Source organism: Rhinichthys klamathensis, unplaced genomic scaffold, assembly GCF_029890125.1.
Source record: "Rhinichthys klamathensis goyatoka isolate OS25496 unplaced genomic scaffold, OSU_Roscu_1.1 h1tg000103l_1, whole genome shotgun sequence".
NCBI lineage: Eukaryota > Metazoa > Chordata > Actinopteri > Cypriniformes > Leuciscidae > Rhinichthys > Rhinichthys klamathensis.
The window spans coordinates 4,932,609-4,945,358 of NW_026606642.1; the positions used below are offsets into that span (position 1 = coordinate 4,932,609).

The 12,750-nt window shown below is 37.5% G+C and overlaps 1 protein-coding gene and 1 long non-coding RNA gene across 2 annotated transcripts in view; one reads left to right on the forward strand and one right to left on the reverse strand.

Moving 5' to 3' along the window:
- LOC130086911 (uncharacterized) overlaps positions 1-12,750 on the reverse strand; it is a 255,212-nt gene that overhangs the window by 98,134 nt on the left and 144,328 nt on the right. The gene's annotated exons all lie outside the window — the stretch shown is intronic.
- LOC130086952 (uncharacterized) lies at positions 5,292-5,891 on the forward strand. The gene is made up of 2 exons (XR_008807288.1): positions 5,292-5,596; positions 5,628-5,891. It is a non-coding gene; the product is annotated as an uncharacterized LOC130086952 (long non-coding RNA).

Genomic DNA, 12,750 nt, shown 5'->3' on the forward strand with positions numbered 1-12,750 from the left:
AGTCACCAGATCTCAACCCAATAGAGCATCTTTGGGATGTGGTGGAACGGGAGTTTCGTGCCCTGGATGTGCATCCTACAAATCTCCATCAACTGCAAGATGCTATCCTATCAATATGGGCCAACATTTCTAAAGAATGCTTTCAGCACCTTGTTGAATCAATGCAACGTAGAATTAAGGCAGTTCTGAAGGCAAAAGGTGGTCAAACACAGTATTAGTATGGTGTTCCTAATAATCCTTTAGGTGAGTGTATAACACTAGTACTCCACTTTACTTAGTGTATGAGGCTGATGATACTGGTGGAAGGGAGAGACAGAGAGATATTTGGGAAAATGAAGAGAAGGAAAAGGGAAGTAGGATACCGTTCAAGAGAAAGCCTTTAATTATTTTGCCCCAGCCTAAGGATTTCGACCAATAAATGTAATTTAGGAAAAAATAGGGTTGTCAGTTTTTCTAAATTTTATTTGGGTACATAGGATGGCCTTGATGGGTGTAGGATTTCCAGGCCTGAAATTGTGTCCCAGTACGGCCCTGCTTCCATACATGTGCTGTGTTCGAAATCGCCCTCTATACTCTATATTAGTCCACTTGCAATAGTGAATGAAAACGAGATAGTGAATTTAGACTCTGGGAGCCCTATTTTAACAATCTAAGCACACACTGCAAGTGTCCGAATCCACTTTTGCTAGAAAAAAAATGGTTGCCGCGCATGGTCTAAGGTTGTCCCTATTCTCTTAATGAGTAATGGGTGTGTTTTGGGCATAACATGCAATAAACCAATCAGAGTCTTATCTCCCATTCCCTTTAAAAGGGCAGATTTACTATTTACATTGCTTCTCTAGAGAGGAAACAGATTTGCTCATGCACGAGGTTAAAAAGCACAAACAGGATATCTACGGGACAAAGTGTACGTGTGTTGTAGAGTTAGGGCGCACATTACTAATGCTCTCTTGACTTTAGAGAAAAAAAAGAAAAAAAAGTTGACTTTAGGCCAGTTTTCAGTTGGTCTATTTCAGTTGCCTCAAAATAGCAGCGTGCCAACAATGCGCCTGAACACACCTGGTTTTCAGACCAGCACACCCATGGGTACACAAATGGGTACAAATGCATGCTATTTAAACAACATGGCACAGGACGGGAATGTGATAACTGCATCGGGCTGAAACTAGCAAAATACACTTGCGTTGTGTCTGGCACTGCATTGCACCGGTTGTATGATGGGGCCTTTAGTGCGACTGAAAGGATGCCGCTTTTGCATAGTTTGTGCTTGCCGTTTAATAGACTAATCATTTGAAATGTAGCAAACTGGCAGCTCCAGTATAATAAAAAGATTTATCTTGAAATGTCATGAAAACTACTATTTATAAACCGTAATTAAACAATTTAATAATCATTTAAAAAGTAATTTATACTGGCATTAATATTACGCTTTAGCCACAGCGGTATAAAAATGGACGATGGATTATTCAGCTGCGGGCGCCATCTTCTGGTCAGATGCGGGAATTCATTCTACGCACGACTCTCACTGTGCATTATGGGTATTCTTTCGAAGTTTTGAGCATCATATTCACGTTTTTATTTATTTTCTTACATGTTTATTGTGCAGGTATCCTTCTTTAGTTTGGCCTACTATGCTGACCCTTGTTACTAGATAGAACTTTGTGGATACTAGATGCTCAAATAAAAGCTAAATAAAAAAAAAAGAAAGTTGAGCGTACAGGTGTTTCTCAATTGTAAGGCTGCATCCTACAAAGGCTGCATATCTCGGCTGTCCGTCTCAATTTGAAGGATCCTTGGAAGGAAGCATTCGTTTCTCATCCTTCATTCGTCCTGTATTGATGGGATGCTTCTGATGTATCCTTCGCGGCCTTCAATCACCCACAATCCAATGCACATTTCAAATTACGAAAATAAACTGATAGAAAACGAGTGGGTGTTTATTATGAAATGTAAGACAAGAATAATGTTTTCGGACATGGAAGCATAGATGTTATCCTTTTTTTTGCTGTAAATTAATTACTAACACTAAACTGACAAGAATATAAGCCACTGGGAGACCGACCGTGGACGGCTGTACATTCAATGTATTGCATTAATAAAAAGCCAGTTTATATAAAGATTTGTAATACAAAGTATTTTTCCTAAATTAAGTTTTAAGTGTATTTTCGTGCCGTGACCGTGTGTGTGGGAACATGTGTGATCTCTCTTTCTAGCGTTTTAGTGCTGAGGAGGACACTAGTCTACAAGCCTCAGAAGGACTGAACTAGGAGGGACACACCCTACATCAGTTGTACACTCATTATTGCGGTGCATTGTGGGATTGAAAGAGTGCACTCAATGGGTGTTTCATAAACAGAGGCTGTGTCCTTCCTAGTTCAGTCCTTCTGAGGATTTTAAACTAGTGTCCTCCTCTAGCCTGGATGCCAGCCCGAACCCCGCCCACAACATTTTTTGATCGGGAAGTTCGGTCTGGACTCGCTCCATTGAGGAGTAATTATGATCGGTTCAGAAATCGTCGGGTCAATCAAATTGCCAGGGCGGGCTTTATACGATGATGGACAGATGATCTGCAGGGACGTAATCCTCACGTTATCAAAGAGCGCTGGGGTTGAACTGGTTTCCCTCAGAGATGACTGCTGCTGGAGAACTGAGATGTATAGATTCCGCTATCGCGTCCGTTGTAAAAGAAATCGACAGCGCATTCATTTTAAAAGACGAACATAGAACTGCAATCAAGGCATTTGTCGATCGGAAAGATGTGTTTGCCGTCCTTCCTATGGGATTCGGCAAAAGTTTATTTTATCAGCTGGCTCCGATGGTAACTAAGAAGATGGGACGCAATGAAAACCCTGTGGTCGTTGTGGTTTCTCCTTTGGTCACACTCATTAAGGGCCAAGTAAAAGAAGCAACACTCGTTATTTTACTTCTTCCAGCGTGCGTGCATTTGAGTTCTGTAGTTGACAACTGTGCTATGCAAAGTAGTTGACTTACTGCGTTGCTCTCATTGGTTGTAGGTCTATCCAATTGAGTGCAGAGTTTTTTTTTTTTCCTGGTTCGGTTAAGACACGCCTCTTAATCAAAGCCCTATGAAGCAGTATCAGACTCACATTCTGACTAGAATATGAGTATGACGAAGTCAGGCTAGTCCTCCTCAGCATTAAACGCTAGAATGAGACATGGCTTTTAATTAATGCAATACATTGAATGTACAGCCGTCCATGGTCTCCCAGTGGCTTATTTTATTGTCAGTTTAGTGTTATTGATTAATTTACAGCAAAACAAAAGATAACATCTATGCTTTCATGTCTGAAAACATTATCATTGTGCAGAATACTATAAAATAATATATTTTCTGTCTTGATTTTTTATCTGAAGCCAAATCAGATCACAGAATGTTATTTAAAACACTCGACTTGCGTTATAAAGTATGTTTGGAGCACAAACATGGTTTTAATCTCATAAATTGTCGTGTATTGATGGTGTGCTAAGCTAACATGCTAGGTGCACCTGCCACCCAGCTGTTATTTTTTATGATTTTTTTCTAAATATAAAAGCTCACTGAAATGTTTCTTTTTTTCAAAGAGGGCATTTGAAACAGTTTCATAGTGAAGTGAGAACTTTGATAAAAGAAATGAGGGATTGAAACAGTGTGAATAGCCAGTCGTTAGTGATTATAATGCAGACAAAATAAAAGCATATTTAGACCCATAACCAGTCTGGAGAGGTGTGAATGTGTGCAGGGGAGACTGACACATTTGAATGGGGCTTGTTTGCACCACAAAACAATTGAGTCAATAGACTGAATAGATGCTAGACGATGACAATAAACACCAGTTTGCATTTTACAGTATAATCAAAATAAAGTCGTATGACATGATCTTGAAAAACATTTAACTAAATGCAGAGTTTTAGACTTATCATCTTCAAATTTTAAATATAACATGATCAGACATGTGGCTTTAGCTGCAGTGCATTTCTAGATTGATACAATGCCAACTTCAATTTTATTTTCATGAAGATGTTTCATAAAAATAAATTTCTAATAACTTTACAAAACTTTGAAGCCCTTTATAAATTGTTTTTTTCATTATGACTTATTAATTCTACATTTACAATAAACGTCCAGGTGTCAGCTTTCAAATGAGATCATACTTGTGCTTTTAGTACAAAGTGTTCATGAACTGTATCTGTTTCAGTTTGGGTATGCCATTTCTGGGGATTTTTCAAAAGTGGGGTTGCAGCTTAACAGGTTAAACTGTTAACATTAGTTTTTGTTTGGCTGACATATTGAGTTATAACTGCCAGATTATCAAAGAGAAGAGGAGATCTGATGGTGTTGGTTATGTTTTAAAGTTATCATCACTTGACCTGCATCACGGTGATTCAATAGCAAACGATTTTCAGCATTTTCAAAATTATCCAAAATATTTCTTGAAAGTTCTTCTGATCAAAACACTTTGATAAATTATTTTGTTTAGACACACTGACATCAAGAATTGTCCTGTGAATCTCAACAATGGTGACAATAATAAAGCATGTTGCAGTGCATTCTGGGTGTCACCAATCAAAACTCATTCATGGCTCCCATCATGCATTGCGGTATGAATAAATTATGATCTGAAATGTCTTATAATGTCCTTTTCCTAATTGAATATTCTGTTTGTTACCACTGTTGAGATTCTTGATGTCTGTGTGTACCTAAAATACTTTTTTTTTTTTTTTTTTTTTAAGAAAACCTTTGCATTATTTAGAAATTTCCAGATCTTGTACTGCAGAATCACTGTGATGTAGTAATCAACAGTATACATTTAAAATCAGAGCTTAGGCTCTAAATGAGTTTCGTGATGCAGGTCAAATGATGATTATGTTAAAACATAACCAACACCATCAGATCACCTTTACTCAAAATGGATCACTGCAAAATAAAATAAAGAATGGAAAATGTTTATTCTAAATATATTCTCTGTGAGATCTTACTGTGTGAATGTGAAATATTAGTATAATTTACTATGTGTATTCAGCAGCATTTGCATCTCTCTATATATCCATGACCCCATATACTCCTGCTGTGATCTTACAGATAAAAAGTGTTAGTTTAAGTTAGTTGTTTGCAGCTCAAGCAACACTTAGTTATTTCTGTTAAGTTTCCACTATTCTTGTTAGCAGGCCTAGGTTCACACATCTTATGTTGATCTGTTAATTATCTCACATCTATTTTACAGTTTTTCTCGATTGCTAAAGCACATCTCTTGAAACTATGCCTCGTAATCTCAAAATCTTCCCTGGCCACAGAAGAATAATTATTTCTTAGCATGTACAGCGTTTTGAGCAAGTAGCCAGATCACAAACCGTAAAGGGACTTCGTATTGTCAAGTCAAGTATAGTATATTTATATAGCGCTTTTTACAATATAGATTGCATCAAAGCAGCTTCACAGTATCAATCAAAACATAATAACAATGTTCGTTTCTTAGTGGAAAAACATCCACGTTTGGTAGAGCTGATCAATGGTATTATTGATTGGTTAATTAATTTGAATATCCCCAACTGAGCAAGCCAAAGGCAACAGTGGCAAGGAACCGAAAAACTCCATCAAGTGGCCTAATGGTGTCCTAAAACTCCATCAGGTGACCCAATGGAGAAAAAAAAACCTTGGGAGAACCCAGGCTCAGTCGGGGCCAGTTCTCTTCTGGCGTTTAATAACTAGAGGCCGGATTTACTGTAACTGTAAGGTAAAAATGTATATGAATGTCTCTAAACAGACTTTAAACGCGAACCTGTGATAAACGCTGATGGCGTTCACATGCGCATTAAGAATTGATTCTATAGTTATGTGCGTTTGAATATATGTGCGCAGGTTTGTAATTACCTCATGCCTGAACAAACTACTTGTCTTGTCTATAAATTCAGAATTTTGTTTTATTTTAACACTTCGGAGTAGGGAGGCGAAACGAATTCACAACGCTTTATCTGTAGAGTGGGAAAGGGATCCTTCATAGGGAGAGTCTAGTTGGCACTTCAGCACTGCATTGTCATCGTCATCGTCATCAGGCAGCGCCTGAAAATAGTTCTGTTGTGTTGACGGAAGGTGGCCTATTTTCAGGCGCTGCGTCATATCATTACGCCTGCTGCTCTCATGGTACGGCAGTGAAGTTTCTTGATTATTACGCAGGAATGAGAGTATAGTTCCTAGCAATATCAGCCTAGAAAATCGCAACTGTACATTTCCAGTCGGTCTTAGTGCACGATGTAACTACAGAAGAGTCAAGTTTTAAATAGGAAAAATATCAAAACTCTTTGGTCATTTTTTTTTTAGAAATGCTAATGGTCTTGTCCACTCCAATGATTGTATGCTAAGCTCTGCTAAAAGTGGTACCGCCAGAACCGGAGATCGGCTGAATGGATTCAAAAACGGTAAAACTCAACAGTTTAACTCTGGGGGAGTTGTAAAATGAGCCTATTTCCAAAAAAAGTGGAGTATCCCTTTAAGATGGAAAAATGCAGTTTTACAGATACTAGACACGCGACTTTCAAATGAAAGATTGGCATCAAAGAGCACACCCAGGTTTCTAACAGACAACGAAGACTTAACAGAGCAGCCATCAAGTGTTAGACAGTATTCTGGGTTATTACATGTGGACGTTTTTTGTCCAATAATCAGAATCTCTGTTTTTTCAGAATTTAGTAGTAGGAAATTTCTAGTCATCCAATTTTTTATATGAGCTATGCATTCCGTTAATTTTGTGAATTGGTAAGTTTCGTTATATTTTGAAGAAATATAAAGCTGAGTATCATCGGCATAACAGTGAAAGCTAATTCCTTGTTTCCTAATGATATCTCCTAAGGGTAGCATGTACAGAGTGAACAGCAGCAGTCCTAGTACTGAGCCTTGCGGTACGCCATACTGAACTTGTGATCGATAAGACATCTCTTCATTTACTGCTACAAACTGATAACGATCAGATAAGTGTGATTTAAACCATGCTAGTGCAATTCCACTAATGCCAGCAGTTTTCTAGTCTATTTAAAAGAATGTTGTGGTCAATGGTGTCAAATGCAGCACTAAGATCAAGTAACACTTATAAGGAGAGACAACCACGATCGGATGATAAGAGCAGATCATTTGTGACTCTAACGAGAGCTGTCTCGGTACTATGTTACGGTCTAAATCCTGACTGAAAATCCTCGCAGATATCATTTCTTTCGAGAAAGGAACACAGTTGTGAGGATACTGTTTTTTCTAATATCTTTGACAGAAAAGGCAGATTCGAGATCGGCCTGTAATTGACTAATTTTGTATGATCAAGTTGCGTTTTTTTAACAAGTGGTTTTATCATAGCCAGCTTAAAGGTTTTGGCACATATCCTAGTGACAAAGATGAATTAATGATATTAAGAAGAGGATCTATGACCTCTGGAAGCATCTCTTTCAGTAGCTTAGTCGGTATAGGGTCTAACATACAAGTTGTTGATTTAGATGAATTAACGAGTTTGCAATATTCTTCCTCTCCTATAGCAACAAATGAGCAAGCAAGCAAATCAGAACCAAATACATAAAGTGCATACGTTTTATTAACTAAATCATAAACATAAATAAACTAAACCAACATATATACATAAATACAGAAATAGGTTAGTGATGGGATGAAATTGGAAACCGGAAGAGGGACTATGAGAAGAACCATCAGCATTTCATTTTCACATTTCATTGAATTGAATACTTGCATTTGTAGTGGGGACAATTATTGAATTTGTTGAAAATTGTGGCAAGTGGAAGTTGTTTGAAAGTTATCTTTCTCCCTGACCACATGGCTAGTTTGGTCAAGGCCTGGGGCCCTGGGGCCTGTTGAGGCCACGCCGAGCACCCAGGAGAAGTGTGGAGGTCAGAAGAGTGGGTGATTGGAGTCGTTGTTGGTTGGAGTCATTGTTCCAAAACTCCTGAGATTGTCCTTGGTTCTTTGTGAGAGAGTCTTCTCTCTCCTGCATGAGGCCATATCTGGTTGGATCGAGGCCTGCAGGGCCCTGGGGCCCCCTTGGAGGGGGAGGGGGTTCCCCAGTATCACCAGAAACAGTGTTGCGGCTGGATGAAAGAACTAAGAGAGGGAGGTCACATGTGGACTGTCTCTAATAAAGCCTGGAAAAGATCCACCCCTAAGGGTTGGCTGACCAATAAGAAAGGTGACATGTCTGAGAGGGAAAGTAGCTCTTAGTTGATTTATGGTCTTTGTCCCAAGCGTGGTTATACCTTCATTAATGCTCAGATAGCTATAACACATCCACACTGCATTCTAGAAGAAGGTGATGTACATCAAATTGTGAGTCATTAAATGAGGATTAATTAGGTAGGAGGCATGATACAGGTGAGGTTACATTGATCGTTAGTTGGTGGTATACCAGGGTACATACCATACATAATAGTCACACAGTCACAGTTTTATGCATGTTCATTTATAGATCAGTTAGTCTATGATTAATGCAGCAAAGTCTATGATTAATGCAGCAAAGTCTGTTTTAAAGAGGGTTTCTGTCTCCCCATTGTCTCTCTTTCTCTTGTGCATGTGGCCACTCGGAGGTCGTAAAATATCCTTATCAGCCCTGTAATATGACACTTTTTCTGTCCTTGTGGTCGTTCATTTGGGCTGTTAGTTTTGGAGTTTTATAAACCTTTGTATATAATGAATAATTAGTGTGTGTCTGATTGGTCCATACCCTACACTGATAAATATTAACCACAAACATCCAGTACAGACACTTTCTCTTGCTCATTCTCTCAACAGATAAAACCACATTTCTTTCCGGATCTAAAACTGAGGCCTTCTGTGGTTTGGGTCTGTTGAATGCAATACACCAAAACACCTGTTTGCTGCTAATATTTAAACCAAAATTAAATGTATACTGTTATTCTGCAGTTTCATGTATATCAATCATTGACTTTTGATCTGAATGCATTGAGAATGTGCTGTTAGGACATATAAAATGGCTGTTTAAAGTCAGCTGGGATTTCTTGACCACACACAGAGTAAAACTTAAAAATACCCTGTTCAAAATTAATACAAATATCTGAGCCGTTCCCATGTGAGATTTAACATCATTCCCTGTAGGGCATCTTGTAAATTGTAGGTTTTACCATGAACTCTATGTAACTTTGCACTCTCCACCAAATTTTATGTTAAATTCAGTTAATGCATGATAAATGTCTGGTAAATGTGGATGAGTTCTCTTACGAGAGGTTCTCTCGTACTGCGTAATATCTTACGCTAGGGGCAAACCTCTTTTCCTCGAGATATTGAAGCCAAAAAATTATCCTTAATTTTGAATTATTGCAAAACGCGTTGCGGCAGCTTGCAGACATAGGCAAGGCGGCTTAGCTTGCCTATTGGCTGTCCTGCGGCAACTGCAGCAGCCTATCGAGAGCGGCCCTTTGGTGACGGTCCAATGGGGGCGCTTCGCATGCAATGGAATTTAAAGTACTCCTCCTAGAGAATTGATCAAAATTCCACGAAACTCGGTCAGCGTGAAGTCAAGACATTGAAGACGAAAAATTGCCAGGGGATTTTTGATATCTCGAATGGTTTGGCCGTGGCGAGGAAACGAAATTATGGCGAGAAACGTGAAACAGGAAGTGTGTTATAACTTCAGCATACATTAACTAATCTTGATGAAACTTCAGCAGTGTGTTCGTTGTAAGAGGCCGATCACATGGATGTGACTATTTTGAGTCAAAGTTATAGCGCTACCAACTGGCAGCAGGAAGTGTGTCACTTTATGGAGTGACACTTATTCGCCAAAGTTATGGAACACATTACCTACAACTATTAGGGATGCAGATTCTCTGGATTGTTTTAAGAAACTTCTTAAGACACATCTTTTTAGTCAAGCTTTCAATTTATAATTGTATTATTTCGTTTTTTGCATTTTTTTGATACTTTTATATTTTATCCTCATGTTTGTTTATTTTGTTCTGTATTGTAGCGCTTTGAGTCTGAGAAAGGTGCATTACAAATAAAATGTATTATTATTATTATTATTATTATTATTATTACTTTCTAAACGCTTTTGACAAAAGTGGGGGGGGGGGGGTAGTTTTATCTACAGTAACAAAACTCGGTGTGTATATTGTACTCTTCGAACCGGACAACTTTCTAATTTACAGTCATTAACTACGGCCAACAGGAAGTCAGATATTTTGGTTTGAATGTGGATTTCAGACTCTGAGTTTTTAGCTACTCCTCCTAAGTAGTTTATTTTATTCATGCCAAACTTTTTCAACTTGATGAAAATACATTAAAGATGCTAAATTGTGAACGGATATTGAATATCTCAAACGGTTTTGCTATGGTGAGGGATTAAAGTAATGTCAAATAAAGAATCAGGAAATGTCTCATATCTTTCTAAAATGTCATTATACACCATTTGTTTTTATATAAAATTATACAAATATTACAACCAAACCCATTTTATTCCTTTTTTTTTTTCAATTTAAGAATTATGTTTAAGTTTAAAAACAGCCAGAATGGTTGTTTAGTCAAAAAAAAAAAAAAAAAAAAAATCCAAATCATTCATAGTGCTATACTGCCCTTACTGGCTTTAAAATTGCTAACTTGAAAGCGAAAGTAACGGACGTCCGCACAAGACATTAATAAGGGTGCGGAGTAGAGCGAGAGTTTTCAATTAATTCCTATGGAAGTAGGAATGAACTAAACAACATTCACTCTGTTCTGCTCGTCCCTCACCATGGGCGCGCACAGTAATGAATGCCCATGCAGCCGTGAGCATTTTAGTTTAATTTTAAAATTAGCACCATTTTGGGGGACGTATTGATGAATTTATTTTACAAAAACACAATGTTATGTTGTATTGCGAGTGTACATAAATATAAGTAAACACTTTGCAAAATGACGAAGTATGTTTTTATGTGTAAACTTTTCAATCGCGCCCGCGCCACACACACACACACACACACACACACACACACACACACACACACATTCCAGCATTGCAATCTTGACATCGCAAGCCTGTTCATTAGCCTTATATATATATATGTGTGCTACATATATTAGATCAAAATATATGTTTTCCTTACAATTTTAATCAACACTAACTATATTCTCATCAGAATTATATTTTTTTTGTATAAAATTTGATTTTCTATTTTAATCAAATAGAATTTATAACTTAAATATGAACAAATTAGTGCTCTGTTTGAGGACAAGAAATGAAAATCTATGAAATATGATGAATGTCCAAAAGATGGCACTCACAGACTGTTTTTAAATGGGGTTGGATAAATATTTTTTTGCTTTTAAACTGTGTGTGTGTGTGTGTGTGTGTGTGTGTGTGTGTGTGTGTGTGTGTGTGTGTGTGTGTGTGTGTGTGTGTGTGTGTGTGTGTGTGATTGTGCCTTGGTGTCTGTTACAGTGACGAGTTTAACCCTAGTTTAAGTTTACGGCCTTGTCTTTTTGTATATATATATATATATATATATTGTTACGTTATGTGTATTTGTCTTCATGTTTTGTCCTCATGTATTAAATATAAGACTTGTGTATGCTTTGTTTCCTTTGGGTTTCAGATCATCGTTGATTTGACAACAGCCTGCCAGCGGTAATTGGACGATCAGCTGGCGGTCCTGTTTAAAAACTCCTCCTCCTCCGGTTGACAGGGAAGACTATTGTGGCTTCGGGTCGGTCGCAATGGCGCAGACTTCCTACCAGCCGTCAGATCAAACATAATCCTGTCATGTTTCTTTTGGTTGTGTGTTTTATGTAGAATGTGGTTATGTAGGAGAGACCTGCTCTTTTGTTTGGGGAAAGATTCTTTTCTTATGTTTCTTTTGAAGAGTGTAGTGAGGGAAGCGTTATTGTAATTTATTTTCTTTCCTTTGTGCTAGGTTAATTACGTTGTTGTTTTATTTTGGTAGAACGGGGTTTTTGTTTGTTATTTTGGGCCTTAGGTCTCTCTGACGAAAAACCACTCTTTTATTTTTATTTCTTTATTTAGGTTTCTGTGAATTAATTATAGCCTACTTTATTTATTTTGGACCAGTGGTCCCCACTAATGAATGTGGTTTAATTTATTGTTATCGACTTTTGTGATAACTCTTAATTACAATAAATTTTGTTATAATTTATTCTTTGGTTTCGTCTTTTGGTTCTTTTGGTCTGACGGCCTGCTGGAAGCCTGTCGTATCTTTTCATTCTTCTTTAATTATTGCGTCTTACCCCTAGCGGACGTAATAATACTGCCCTACAAAGGCTAAGAGCAGTATCTTCAATTTTTCACAAAAATTTTTTTTGCACAAATAAAAACTGCAGGATCTGCTCTACAATCTGTTAAAATTTCATATGGCTACCAAATAAATTTCTTATATAAATGTACATTTGTAGTTGCAGTATTGTATAGAAAAGTAGAGTGAAACCAAGGCAGAATGCAGTATCTGCCCGTACTGCAGTCTGCCTTGCAGTCTGCTTTGGTTTCACTATGATACTGCAGTTTGCCTTTGTGTGGCATGAGTCAGGTTTTATAGTATACTTTATATGTATATAGCTCATATTTCATTTATTGATATATTGATTCCCTGAATGATTAAACTTAAACTGTTTGTAATTACATGTGAAGACCTATCCCAAACTGAAATAAAAGCAATGCGTGTGTTAAAATTGCGTGATTGCCATAAAAAACAGCACTTTTGTGATACAATTAAAATATATTAATCTAATAACGCGTGTTTTTTGTTTGTTTGTTTTTT